Here is a 14,070-nt window from a genome sequence, read left to right on the forward strand (position 1 = left end):
TCAATGACTTTTGGAAGTCAAGCCTTCTTGTACCTCAGTTGCATGTGTTGTGTTTTATGAATTGTGGACGGAATTATCAACTGAGAAATAAAGTTGAACAGAAATGATCATGAACTATTAAAGATGATGATGAAAAGAAAAGTTAATATTGCATATAAAATTATATCTAAGTATGAACTAACTTGCGCAATACAGTAAATATTCTTACTCTTCCCTAAATCGGTGAAAAAATGTTTGACTCAGTTTACAGAAAAGTGTACGTTACACATCCTTTCATTATGATGCAACATTGTTTCCTCCTCAGATGAGTATTTAAGATCTTTATTATTGTGGGGATTAGTGTGTAAGTGCTACACACACACACACACACACACACACCAGTCAGAGTTTGGGATCAGAATGATTTTTTATGTTTTTTTTTTTTTTTAAAGGAGTTTACTCATCAAAACTGCATCTATTTGATCAAAAATACAGAGAAAAAAAGTTAAATATTATTATAAAGTAAAACAAAATTTTATATTTTAATAAACATTAAAATCTATTTTATTTCTGTGATTTTCAGCATCATTACTCCAGTCTTCAGTGTCACATGATATTCAGAAATCATTCTAATATCATGATTTATTATCAGAGTTGTGCTGCTGAAACTGTGATATTCTTTCAGGATTCTTTGATGAATGAAAAGTTAAAAAGAAGAGAATTTATTTAAAATAGAAGTCTTTTCGAACAATAAACACTAGAGTTCAAAAGTTTGGGGTCAGTAAAATTTATTCTTTCTTTCTAAAAAATTATAGAACTATTTTAGGATGTATCGTTTGATTCAGATCGGCACTTCGGAGCCTGTTCGCGACTCGGTTGATTCAGATCGGCGCTTCGGAGCCTGTTCGCGACTCCGTTGATTCAGATCGGCACTTCGGAGCCTGTTCGCGACTCCGTTGATTCAGATCGGCACTTCGGAGCCTGTTCGCGACTCCGTTGATTCAGATCGGCGCTTCGGAGCCTGTTCGCGACTCGGTTGATTCAGATCGGCGCTTCGGAGCCTGTTCGCGACTCGGTTGATTCAGATCGGCACTTCGGAGCCTGTTCGCGACTCGGTTGATTCAGATCGGCGCTTCGGAGCCTGTTCGCGACTCGGTTGATTCAGATCGGCACTTCGGAGCCTGTTCGCGACTCGGTTGATTCAGATCGGCGCTTCGGAGTCTGTTCGCGACTCGGTTGATTCAGATCGGCGCTTCGGAGCCTGTTCGCGACTCGGTTGATTCAGATCGGCACTTCGGAGCCTGTTTGTGATTTTTTGTTAAAATTCAGATCTGGACATCGGAGCAGGAAATGTTTGTCCAACAGTTAATTAGTGATAAGTGAATATTTGGACCTGAGGCTTTTTAACCTCTCGATTTGATTTTTAAAGGATTTCAATGACTTTTGGAAGTCAAGCCTTCTTGTACCTCAGTTGCATGTGTTGTGTTTTATGAATTGTGGATGGATTTATCAACTGAGAAATAAAATTGAACAGAAATTATTATAAACTCTTAAAGATGATGATGAAAAGAAAAGGTAATATTGCATATAAAATTATATCTAAGTATGAACTAATTTGCGCAATACAGTAAATATTCTTACTCTACTCTAAATCAGTGAAAAAATGTTTGACTCAGTTTACAGAAAAGTGTAAGTTACACATCTTTCATTATGATGCAACATTGTTTCCTCCTCAGATGAGTATTTAACATCTTTATTATTGTGGGGATTAGTGTGTAAGTGCTACACACACACACACACACACACACACACACACACACACTGGTCAGAGTTTGGGATCAGAATGATTTTTTATGTTTGTTTGTTTTCTTTTAATCATTAATCATCAATCATCATGTTTCTTTTAATCATCAAAAATACAGGATTTAAAAAAATATATATTATTATGAAGTAAAAAGTATATTTCTATTTTAATATACATTAAAATCTATTTTATTTCTGTGATTTTCAGCATCATTACTCCATTACTGATTTATTATCAGAGTTGTGCTGCTGAACTGTGATACTTCTTTCAGGATTATTTGATGAATGAAATGTTAAAAAGAAGAGCATTTATTTAAAATAGAAGTCTTTTCTAACAATAAACACTAGAGTTCAAAAGTTTATAACTCTTTTAGAATGTATTAAATTGATAAGTGGATCAAAGATTAATATTGTAAGAAGAGATTCATATTTAGAATAAACGCTGTTCTTTTAAAAAAAAGTATACATCAAAAAATCCTGAAAAAGGTATCGCAGATTCCAAAATAATATTTTTCATCACAACTATTATTAATTCTAATAATAAATCATCATATTTTAATGATTTCTGAAGATCATGTGACACTGAAGACTGGATGAATGATGCTGAAAATACAGCTGCACATCACAGAAATAAATGATATTTTAAAGGATATTAAAATAGAAACCATTATTTTATATATTTTATTTGGATAAGTTTGAATTATTACTGATTTTTGACTGTAGCATCACTACAAATAGCCGCGTGTCGACAGCAGGTGGCGCTGTTGCTCTATAATCCCCTGCAGAGACACTGAAATACAACCTTTTTTTTGTTTCAAACAGTTCATTGAACAATAATAAATGAAGTACCTGAAGCTGACAATGAAGTAAATGTATAATAATTATCACAGATGATTAATTTAGCGCTGTTAACGCGCGTGTGAGGGGCGGAGACGCGCCGCGGAGCGTCAGACGCTCGTGAGGACCAAACACAGCAGAACGGTAGGAAACTTCACTCCTCTTATTATTTCTCTTTTACTATAGCGATTTATTTTTAGATACTTGATCGGAGTCTTTCATAGAGTTGTTTTATAAACACAGTAACTTTGAAATCAGCTCTGAAAGTTCCTGTCAAGTGTTTAAAAACTAATTATGATTTAATAACGTGTTGAATGAATTTGGTATTCTACATTTTTTTTACATAGAGGTTATTAATGTAGGCTGAAATAAAGTGTTTTTTTATATTGTAAAGGTGATCTTGTGGTGCATTGCTCGTTAAAAGTTAGGCTGTTAATATAATATAGAGGAAGATCAATCGTAATTATTTTTACTATATTAAAATGCATTTATTTTTTACATTCGTTAGTCGAAGTGTTCAGATCGGGACTTCGGAGCCTGTTTGCGACTCGGTTGATTCAGATCGGCGCTTCGGAGCCTGTTCGCGACTCGGTTGATTCAGATCGGCACTTCGGAGCCTGTTCGCGACTCGGTTGATTCAGATCGGCACTTCGGAGTCTGTTCGCGACTCGGTTGATTCAGATTGGTTCCTCTGAGCATTTTCGCGATTCTGTTTATTCAGATCGGGACTTTGGAGCCTGTTTATGATTTTTTTTTTTTTTTATTCAGATCTGGACATAGGACTAGGAAGTGCGAGTTATTTGATTCAGATCAGAACTGTTGAGTAGAGCCCCGCACGGGACTCAGGCCCTTTTCAGCTTATCAGAATTATGGTCCCGAAAAAAAAAGGAAAAAACAACTTAAATAGGAGCATTCTTTGATTCTTTTATTATTATTTTTATTATTAATTTATTTATTTTTTCCCCACTGGATTTGTTGAACGATTGTGAAAATGTAAAATAAAATGTGTTTGTCAAACAGTTCATTGGTGATTAATGAATATTTGACGTGAGGCTTTTTTTTTAACCTGTCGATAAGTTTGATTTTTAAATGATTTCAATGACTTTTGGAAGTCAAGCCTTCTTGTACCTCAGTTGCATGTGTTGTGTTTTATGAATTGTGGATGTAATTATCAACTGAGAAATAAAGTTGAACAGAAATGATCATGAACTATTAAAGATGATGATGAAAAGAAAAGTTAATATTGCATATAAAATTATATCTAAGTATGAACTAACTTGCGCAATACAGTAAATATTCTTACTCTTCCCTAAATCAGTGAAAAAATGTTTGGTTCAGTTTACAGAAAAGTGTAAGTCACACATCTTTCATTATGATGCAACATTGTTTCCTCCTCAGATGAGTATTTAACATCTTTATTATTGTGGGGATTAGTGTGTAAGTGTTACACACACACACACACACACACACACACACACACCAGTCAGAGTTTGGGATCAGAATGATTTTTTATGTTTTTTTTTTTTTTTTTTAAAGGAGTTTACTCATCAAAACTGCATCTATTTGATCAAAAATACAGAGAAAAAAAGTTAAATATTATTATAAAGTAAAACAAAATTTTATATTTTAATAAACATTAAAATCTATTTTATTTCTGTGATTTTCAGCATCATTCCTCCAGTCTTCAGTGTCACATGATCTTCAGAAATCATTCTAATATCATGATTTATTATCAGAGTTGTGCTGCTGAAACTGTGATATTCTTTCAGGATTCTTTGATGAATGAAAAGTTAAAAAGAAGAGAATTTATTTAAAATAGAATTCTTTTCGAACAATAAACACTAGAGTTCAAAAGTTTGGGGTCAGTAAAATTTATTCTTTCTTTCTAAAAAATTATAGAACTATTTTAGGATGTATCGTTTGATTCAGATCGGCACTTCGGAGTCTGTTCGCGACTCCGTTGATTCAGATCGGCTCTTCGGAGCCTGTTATCGACTCCGTTGATTCAGATCGGCGCTTCGGAGCCTGTTATCGACTCCGTTGATTCAGATCGGCACTTCGGAGTCTGTTATCGACTCCGTTGATTCAGATCGGCGCTTCGGAGCCTGTTCGCGACTCGGTTGATTCAGATCGGCGCTTCGGAGCCTGTTCGCGACTCGGTTGATTCAGATCGGCACTTTGGAGCCTGTTATCGACTCCGTTGATTCAGATCGGCGCTTCGGAGCCTGTTCGCGACTCGGTTGATTCAGATCGGCGCTTCGGAGCCTGTTCGCGACTCGGTTGATTCAGATCGGCACTTTGGAGACTGTTTGTGATTTTTTGTTAAAATTCAGATCTGGACATCGGAGCAGGAAATGTTTGTCCAACAGTTAATTAGTGATAAGTGAATATTTGGACCTGAGGCTTTTTAACCTCTCGATTTGATTTTTAAAGGATTTCAATGACTTTTGGAAGTCAAGCCTTCTTGTACCTCAGTTGCATGTGTTGTGTTTTATGAATTGTGGATGGATTTATCAACTGAGAAATAAAATTGAACAGAAATTATTATAAACTCTTAAAGATGATGATGAAAAGAAAAGGTAATATTGCATATAAAATTATATCTAAGTATGAACTAACTTGCGCAATACAGTAAATATTCTTACTCTACTCTAAATCAGTGAAAAAATGTTTGACTCAGTTTACAGAAAAGTGTACGTCACACATCCTTTCATTATGATGCAACATTGTTTCCTCCTCAGATGAGTATTTAACATCTTTATTATTGTAGGGATTAGTGTGTAAGTGCTACACACACACACACACACACACACACACACACACACACACTGGTCAGAGTTTGGGATCAGAATGATTTTTTATGTTTGTTTGTTTTCTTTTAATCATTAATCATCAATCATCATGTTTCTTTTAATCATCAAAAATACAGGATTTAAAAAAATATATATTATTATGAAGTAAAAAGTATATTTCTATTTTAATATACATTAAAATCTATTTTATTTCTGTGATTTTCAGCATCATTACTCCATTACTGATTTATTATCAGAGTTGTGCTGCTGAACTGTGATACTTCTTTCAGGATTATTTGATGAATGAAATGTTAAAAAGAAGAGCATTTATTTAAAATAGAAGTCTTTTCTAACAATAAACACTAGAGTTCAAAAGTTTATAACTCTTTTAGAATGTATTAAATTGATAAGTGGATCAAAGATTAATATTGTAAGAAGAGATTCATATTTAGAATAAACGCTGTTCTTTTAAAAAAAAGTATACATCAAAAAATCCTGAAAAAGGTATCGCAGATTCCAAAATAATATTTTTCATCACAACTATTATTAATTCTAATAATAAATCATCATATTTTAATGATTTCTGAAGATCATGTGACACTGAAGACTGGATGAATGATGCTGAAAATACAGCTGCACATCACAGAAATAAATGATATTTTAAAGGATATTAAAATAGAAACCATTATTTTATATATTTTATTTGGATAAGTTTGAATTATTACTGATTTTTGACTGTAGCATCACTACAAATAGCCGCGTGTCGACAGCAGGTGGCGCTGTTGCTCTATAATCCCCTGCAGAGACACTGAAATACAACCTTTTTTTTGTTTCAAACAGTTCCTTGAACAATAATAAATGAAGTACCTGAAGCTGACAATGAAGTAAATGTATAATAATTATCACAGATGATTAATTTAGCGCTGTTAACGCGCGTGTGAGGAGCGGAGACGCGCCGCGGAGCGTCAGACGCGCGTGAGGACCAAACACAGCAGAACGGTAGGAAACTTCACTCCTCTTATTATTTCTCTTTTACTATAGCGATTTATTTTTAGATACTTGATCGGAGTCTTTCATAGAGTTGTTTTATAAACGCAGTAACTTTGAAATCAGCTCTGAAAGTTCCTGTCAAGTGTTTAAAAACTAATTATGATTTAATAACGTGTTGAATGAATTTGGTATTCTACATTTTTTTACATTGAGGTTATTAATTTAGGCTGAAATATAGTGTTTTGTTTATAGTATAAAAGTGATCTTATGGTGCATTGCTCGTTAAAAGTTAGGCTGTTAATATAATATAGAGGAAGATCAATCGTAATTATTTCTACTATATTAAAATGCATTTATTTTTTACATTCGTTAGTCGAAGTGTTCAGATCGGGACTTCGGAGCCTGTTTGCGACTCGGTTGATTCAGATCGGCGCTTCGGAGCCTGTTCGCGAGTCCGTTGATTCAGATCGGCACTTCGGAGCCTGTTCGCGAATCGGTTGATTCAGATCGGCACTTCGGAGCCTGTTCGCGACTCCGTTGATTCAGATCGGCGCTTCGGAGCCTGTTCGCGACTCGGTTGATTCAGATCGGCACTTCGGAGCCTGTTCGCGACTCGGTTGATTCAGATCGGCACTTCGGAGCCTGTTCGCGACTCGGTTGATTCAGATCGGCACTTCGGAGCCTGTTCGTGACTCGGTTGATTCGGATCGGCACTTCGGAGCCTGTTCGCGACTCGGTTGATTCAGATCGGCACTTCGGAGCCTGTTCGCGACTCCGTTGATTCGGATCGGCGCTTCGGAGCCTGTTCGCGACTCCGTTGATTCAGATCGGCTCTTCGGAGCCTGTTATCGACTCCGTTGATTCAGATCGGCGCTTCGGAGCCTGTTCGCGACTCGGTTGATTCAGATCGGCGCTTCGGAGCCTGTTCGCGACTCGGTTGATTCAGATCGGCGCTTCGGAGCCTGTTCGCGACTCGGTTGATTCAGATCGGCGCTTCGGAGCCTGTTATCGACTCCGTTGATTCAGATCGGCGCTTCGGAGTCTGTTCGCGACTCGGTTGTTTCAGTTCGGCACTTCGGAGCCTGTTTGCGACTCGGTTGATTCAGATCGGCGCTTCGGAGCCTGTTCGCGACTCGGTTGATTCAGATCGGCGCTTCGGAGCCTGTTCGCGACTCCGTTGATTCAGATCGGCACTTCGGAGCCTGTTCGCGACTCGGTTGATTAAGATCGGCACTTCGGAGCCTGTTCGCGACTCGGTTGATTCAGATCGGCACTTCGGAGCTTGTTCGCGACTCCGTGGATTCGGATCGCCACTTCGGAGCCTGTTCGCGACTCCGTTGATTCAGATCGGCTCTTCGGAGCCTGTTCGCGACTCGGTTGATTCAGATCGGCACTTCAGAGCCTGTTCGCGACTCCGTTGATTTGGATCGGCACTTCGGAGCATGTTCGCGACTCTTTTGATTCAGATCGGCACTTCGGAGCTTGTTCGCGACTCCGTGGATTCGGATCGCCACTTCGGAGCCTGTTCGCGACTCGGTTGATTCAGATTGGTTCCTCTGAGCATTTTCGCGATTCTGTTTATTCAGATCGGGACTTTGGAGCCTGTTTATGATTTTTTTTTTTTTTTATTCAGATCTGGACATAGGACTAGGAAGTGCGAGTTATTTGATTCAGATCAGAACTGTTGAGTAGAGCCCCGCACGGGACTCAGGCCCTTTTCAGCTTATCCGAATTATGGTCCCGAAAAAAAAAGGAAAAAACAACTTAAATAGGAGCATTCTTTGATTCTTTTATTATTATTTTTATTATTAATTTATTTATTTTTTCCCCACTGGATTTGTTGAACGATTGTGAAAATGTAAAATAAAATGTGTTTGTCAAACAGTTCATTGGTGATTAATGAATATTTGACGTGAGGCTTTTTTTTTAACCTGTCGATAAGTTTGATTTTTAAATGATTTCAATGACTTTTGGAAGTCAAGCCTTCTTGTACCTCAGTTGCATGTGTTGTGTTTTATGAATTGTGGATGGAATTATCAACTGAGAAATAAAGTTGAACAGAAATGATCATGAACTATTAAAGATGATGATGAAAAGAAAAGTTAATATTGCATATAAAATTATATCTAAGTATGAACTAACTTGCGCAATACAGTAAATATTCTTACTCTTCCCTAAATCAGTGAAAAAATGTTTGGTTCAGTTTACAGAAAAGTGTAAGTCACACATCTTTCATTATGATGCAACATTGTTTCCTCCTCAGATGAGTATTTAACATCTTTATTATTGTGGGGATTAGTGTGTAAGTGTTACACACACACACACACACACACCAGTCAGAGTTTGGGATCAGAATGATTTTTTATGTTTTTTATGTTTACTCATCAAACTGCATCTATTTGATCAAAAATACAGAGAAAAAAAGTTAAATATTATTATAAAGTAAAACAAAATTTTATATTTTAATAAACATTAAAATCTATTTTATTTCTGTGATTTTCAGCATCATTCCTCCAGTCTTCAGTGTCACATGATCTTCAGAAATCATTCTAATATCATGATTTATTATCAGAGTTGTGCTGCTGAAACTGTGATATTCTTTCAGGATTCTTTGATGAATGAAAAGTTAAAAAGAAGAGAATTTATTTAAAATAGAAGTCTTTTCGAACAATAAACACTAGAGTTCAAAAGTTTGGGGTCAGTAAAATTTATTCTTTCTTTCTAAAAAATTATAGAACTATTTTAGGATGTATCGTTTGATTCAGATCGGGAATTGGGAGCATGTTCGCGACTCTGTTGATTCAGATCGGCACTTCGGAGCCTGTTCGCGACTCCGTTGATTCAGATCGGCACTTCGGAGCCTGTTCGCGACTCCGTTGATTCAGATCGGCTCTTCGGAGCCTGTTATCGACTCCGTTGATTCAGATCGGCACTTCGGAGCCTGTTCGCGACTCCGTTGATTCAGATCGGCGCTTCGGAGCCTGTTCGCGACTCGGTTGATTCAGATCGGCGCTTCGGAGCCTGTTCGCGACTCGGTTGATTCAGATCGGCGCTTCGGAGCCTGTTCGCGACTCGGTTGATTCAGATCGGCGCTTCGGAGCCTGTTATCGACTCCGTTGATTCAGATCGGCGCTTCGGAGTCTGTTCGCGACTCGGTTGTTTCAGATCGGCACTTCGGAGCCTGTTCGCGACTCGGTTGATTCAGATCGGCGCTTCGGAGCCTGTTCGCGACTCGGTTGATTCAGATCGGCACTTTGGAGACTGTTTGTGATTTTTTGTTAAAATTCAGATCTGGACATCGGAGCAGGAAATGTTTGTCCAACAGTTAATTAGTGATAAGTGAATATTTGGACCTGAGGCTTTTTAACCTCTCGATTTGATTTTTAAAGGATTTCAATGACTTTTGGAAGTCAAGCCTTCTTGTACCTCAGTTGCATGTGTTGTGTTTTATGAATTGTGGATGGATTTATCAACTGAGAAATAAAATTGAACAGAAATTATTATAAACTCTTAAAGATGATGATGAAAAGAAAAGGTAATATTGCATATAAAATTATATCTAAGTATGAACTAACTTGCGCAATACAGTAAATATTCTTACTCTACTCTAAATCAGTGAAAAAATGTTTGACTCAGTTTACAGAAAAGTGTACGTCACACATCCTTTCATTATGATGCAACATTGTTTCCTCCTCAGATGAGTATTTAACATCTTTATTATTGTGGGGATTAGTGTGTAAGTGCTACACACACACACACACACACACACACACACACTGGTCAGAGTTTGGGATCAGAATGATTTTTTATGTTTGTTTGTTTTCTTTTAATCATTAATCATCAATCATCATGTTTCTTTTAATCATCAAAAATACAGGATTTAAAAAAAATATATATTATTATGAAGTAAAAAGTATATTTCTATTTTAATATACATTAAAATCTATTTTATTTCTGTGATTTTCAGCATCATTACTCCATTACTGATTTATTATCAGAGTTGTGCTGCTGAACTGTGATACTTCTTTCAGGATTATTTGATGAGTGAAATGTTAAAAAGAAGAGCATTTATTTAAAATAGAAGTCTTTTCTAACAATAAACACTAGAGTTCAAAAGTTTATAACTCTTTTAGAATGTATTAAATTGATAAGTGGATCAAAGATTAATATTGTAAGAAGAGATTCATATTTAGAATAAACGCTGTTCTTTTAAAAAAAAGTATACATCAAAAAATCCTGAAAAAGGTATCGCAGATTCCAAAATAATATTTTTCATCACAACTATTATTAATTCTAATAATAAATCATCATATTTTAATGATTTCTGAAGATCATGTGACACTGAAGACTGGATGAATGATGCTGAAAATACAGCTGCACATCACAGAAATAAATGATATTTTAAAGGATGTTAAAATAGAAACTATTATTTTATATATTTTATTTTGATAAGTTTGAATTATTACTGATTTTTGACTGTAGCATCACTACAAATAGCCGCGTGTCGACAGCAGGTGGCGCTGTTGCTCTATAATCCCCTGCAGAGACACTGAAATACAACCTTTTTTTTGTTTCAAACAGTTCCTTGAACAATAATAAATGAAGTACCTGAAGCTGACAATGAAGTAAATGTATAATAATTATCACAGATGATTAATTTAGCGCTGTTAACGCGCGTGTGAGGGGCGGAGACGCGCCGCGGAGCGTCAGACGCGCGTGAGGACCAAACACAGCAGAACGGTAGGAAACTTCACTCCTCTTATTATTTCTCTTTTACTATAGCGATTTATTTTTAGATACTTGATCGGAGTCTTTCATAGAGTTGTTTTATAAACGCAGTAACTTTGAAATCAGCTCTGAAAGTTCCTGTCAAGTGTTTAAAAACTAATTATGATTTAATAACGTGTTGAATGAATTTGGTATTCTACATTTTTTTACATTGAGGTTATTAATTTAGGCTGAAATATAGTGTTTTGTTTATAGTATAAAAGTTATCTTATGGTGCATTGCTCGTTAAAAGTTAGGCTGTTAATATAATATAGAGGAAGATCAATCGTAATAATTTTTACTATATTAAAATGCATTTAATTTTTACATTCGTTAGTCGAAGTGTTCGGATCGGGACTTCGGAGCCTGTTTGCGACTCGGTTGATTCAGATCGGCGCTTCGGAGCCTGTTCGTGACTCGGTTGATTCAGATCGGCACTTCGGAGCCTGTCCGCGACTCCGTTGATTCAGATCGGCGCTTCGGAGCCTGTCCGCGACTCCGTTGATTCAGATCGGCGCTTCGGAGCCTGTTCGCGACTCCGTTGATTCAGATCGGCACTTCGGAGCCTGTTCGCGACTCGGTTGATTCAGATCGGCACTTCGGAGCCTGTTCGCGACTCGGTTGATTCAGATTGGCACTTCGGAGCCTGTTCGCGACTCGGTTGATTCAGATCGGCACTTCGGAGCCTGTCCGCGACTCCGTTGATTCAGATCGGCGCTTCGGAGCCTGTTCGCGACTCCGTTGATTCAGATCGGCACTTCGGAGCCTGTTCGCGACTCGGTTGATTCAGATCGGCACTTCGGAGCCTGTTCGCGACTTGGTTGATTCAGATCGGCACTTCGGAGCCTATTCGCGACTCGGTTGATTCAGATCGGCACTTCGGAGCCTATTCGCGACTCGGTTGATTCAGATCGGCACTTCGGAGCCTGTTCGCGACTCGGTTGATTCAGATCGGCACTTCGGAGCCTGTTCGCGACTCGGTTGATTCGGATCGGCACTTCGGAGCCTGTTCGCGACTCGGTTGATTCAGATCGGCACTTCGGAGCCTGTTCGCGACTCCGTTGATTCAGATTGGCGCTTCGGAGCCTGTTCGCGACTCCGTTGATTCAGATCGGCACTTCGGAACCTGTTCGCGACTCGGTTGATTCAGATCGGCACTTCGGAGCCTGTTCGCGACTCCGTTGATTCAGATCGGCACTTCAGAGCCTGTTCGCGACTCCGTTGATTCGGATCAGCACTTCGGAGCATGTTCGCAACTCTTTTGATTCAGATCGGCACTTCGGAGCATGTTCGCGACTCCGTTGATTCGGATCTGCACTTCGGAGCCTGTTCGCGACTCGTTGATTCAGATCGGCACTTCGGAGCCTGTTCGCGACTCGGTTGATTCAGATCGGCGCTTCTGAGCCTGTTCGCGACTCCGTTGATTTGGATCGGCACTTCGGAGCATGTTCGTGACTCTTTTGATTCAGATCGGCACTTCGGAGCTTGTTCGCGACTCCGTGGATTCGGATCGCCACTTCGGAGCCTGTTCGCGACTCGGTTGATTCAGATTGGTTCCTCTGAGCATTTTCGCGATTCTGTTTATTCAGATCGGGACTTTGGAGCCTGTTTATGATTTTTTTTTTTTTTTATTCAGATCTGGACAAAGGACTAGGAAGTGCGAGTTATTTGATTCAGATCAGAACTGTTGAGTAGAGCCCCGCACGGGACTCAGGCCCTTTTCAGCTTATCAGAATTATGGTCCCGAAAAAAAAAGGAAAAAAACAACTTAAATAGGAGCATTCTTTGATTCTTTTATTATTATTTTTATTATTAATTGATTTATTTTTTCCCCACTGGATTTGTTGAACGATTGTGAAAATGTAAAATAAAATGTGTTTGTCAAAGAGTTCATTGGTGATTAATGAATATTTGACGTGAGGCTTTTTTTTTAACCTGTCGATAAGTTTGATTTTTAAATGATTTCAATGACTTTTGGAAGTCAAGCCTTCTTGTACCTCAGTTGCATGTGTTGTGTTTTATGAATTGTGGATGTAATTATCAACTGAGAAATAAAGTTGAACAGAAATGATCATGAACTATTAAAGATGATGATGAAAAGAAAAGTTAATATTGCATATAAAATTATATCTAAGTATGAACTAACTTGCGCAATACAGTAAATATTCTTACTCTTCCCTAAATCAGTGAAAAAATGTTTGGTTCAGTTTACAGAAAAGTGTAAGTCACACATCTTTCATTATGATGCAACATTGTTTCCTCCTCAGATGAGTATTTAACATCTTTATTATTGTGGGGATTAGTGTGTAAGTGTTACACACACACACACACACACATACACACACCAGTCAGAGTTTGGGATCAGAATGATTTTTTATGTTTTTTTTTTTTTTTTAAAGGAGTTTACTCATCAAAACTGCATCTATTTGATCAAAAATACAGAGAAAAAAAGTTAAATATTATTATAAAGTAAAACAAAATTTTATATTTTAATAAACATTAAAATCTATTTTATTTCTGTGATTTTCAGCATCATTCCTCCAGTCTTCAGTGTCACATGATCTTCAGAAATCATTCTAATATCATGATTTATTATCAGAGTTGTGCTGCTGAAACTGTGATATTCTTTCAGGATTCTTTGATGAATGAAAAGTTAAAAAGAAGAGAATTTATTTAAAATAGAAGTCTTTTCGAACAATAAACACTAGAGTTCAAAAGTTTGGGGTCAGTAAAATTTATTCTTTCTTTCTAAAAAATTATAGAACTATTTTAGGATGTATCGTTTGATTCAGATCGGGAATTGGGAGCATGTTCGCGACTCTGTTGATTCAGATCGGCACTTCGGAGCCTGTTCGCGACTCCGTTGATTCAGATCGGCACTTCGGAGCCTGTTCGCGACTCG

The sequence above is a fragment of the Carassius auratus genome, chromosome 23, assembly GCF_003368295.1.
Source record: "Carassius auratus strain Wakin chromosome 23, ASM336829v1, whole genome shotgun sequence".
NCBI classification, from domain to species: domain Eukaryota; kingdom Metazoa; phylum Chordata; class Actinopteri; order Cypriniformes; family Cyprinidae; genus Carassius; species Carassius auratus.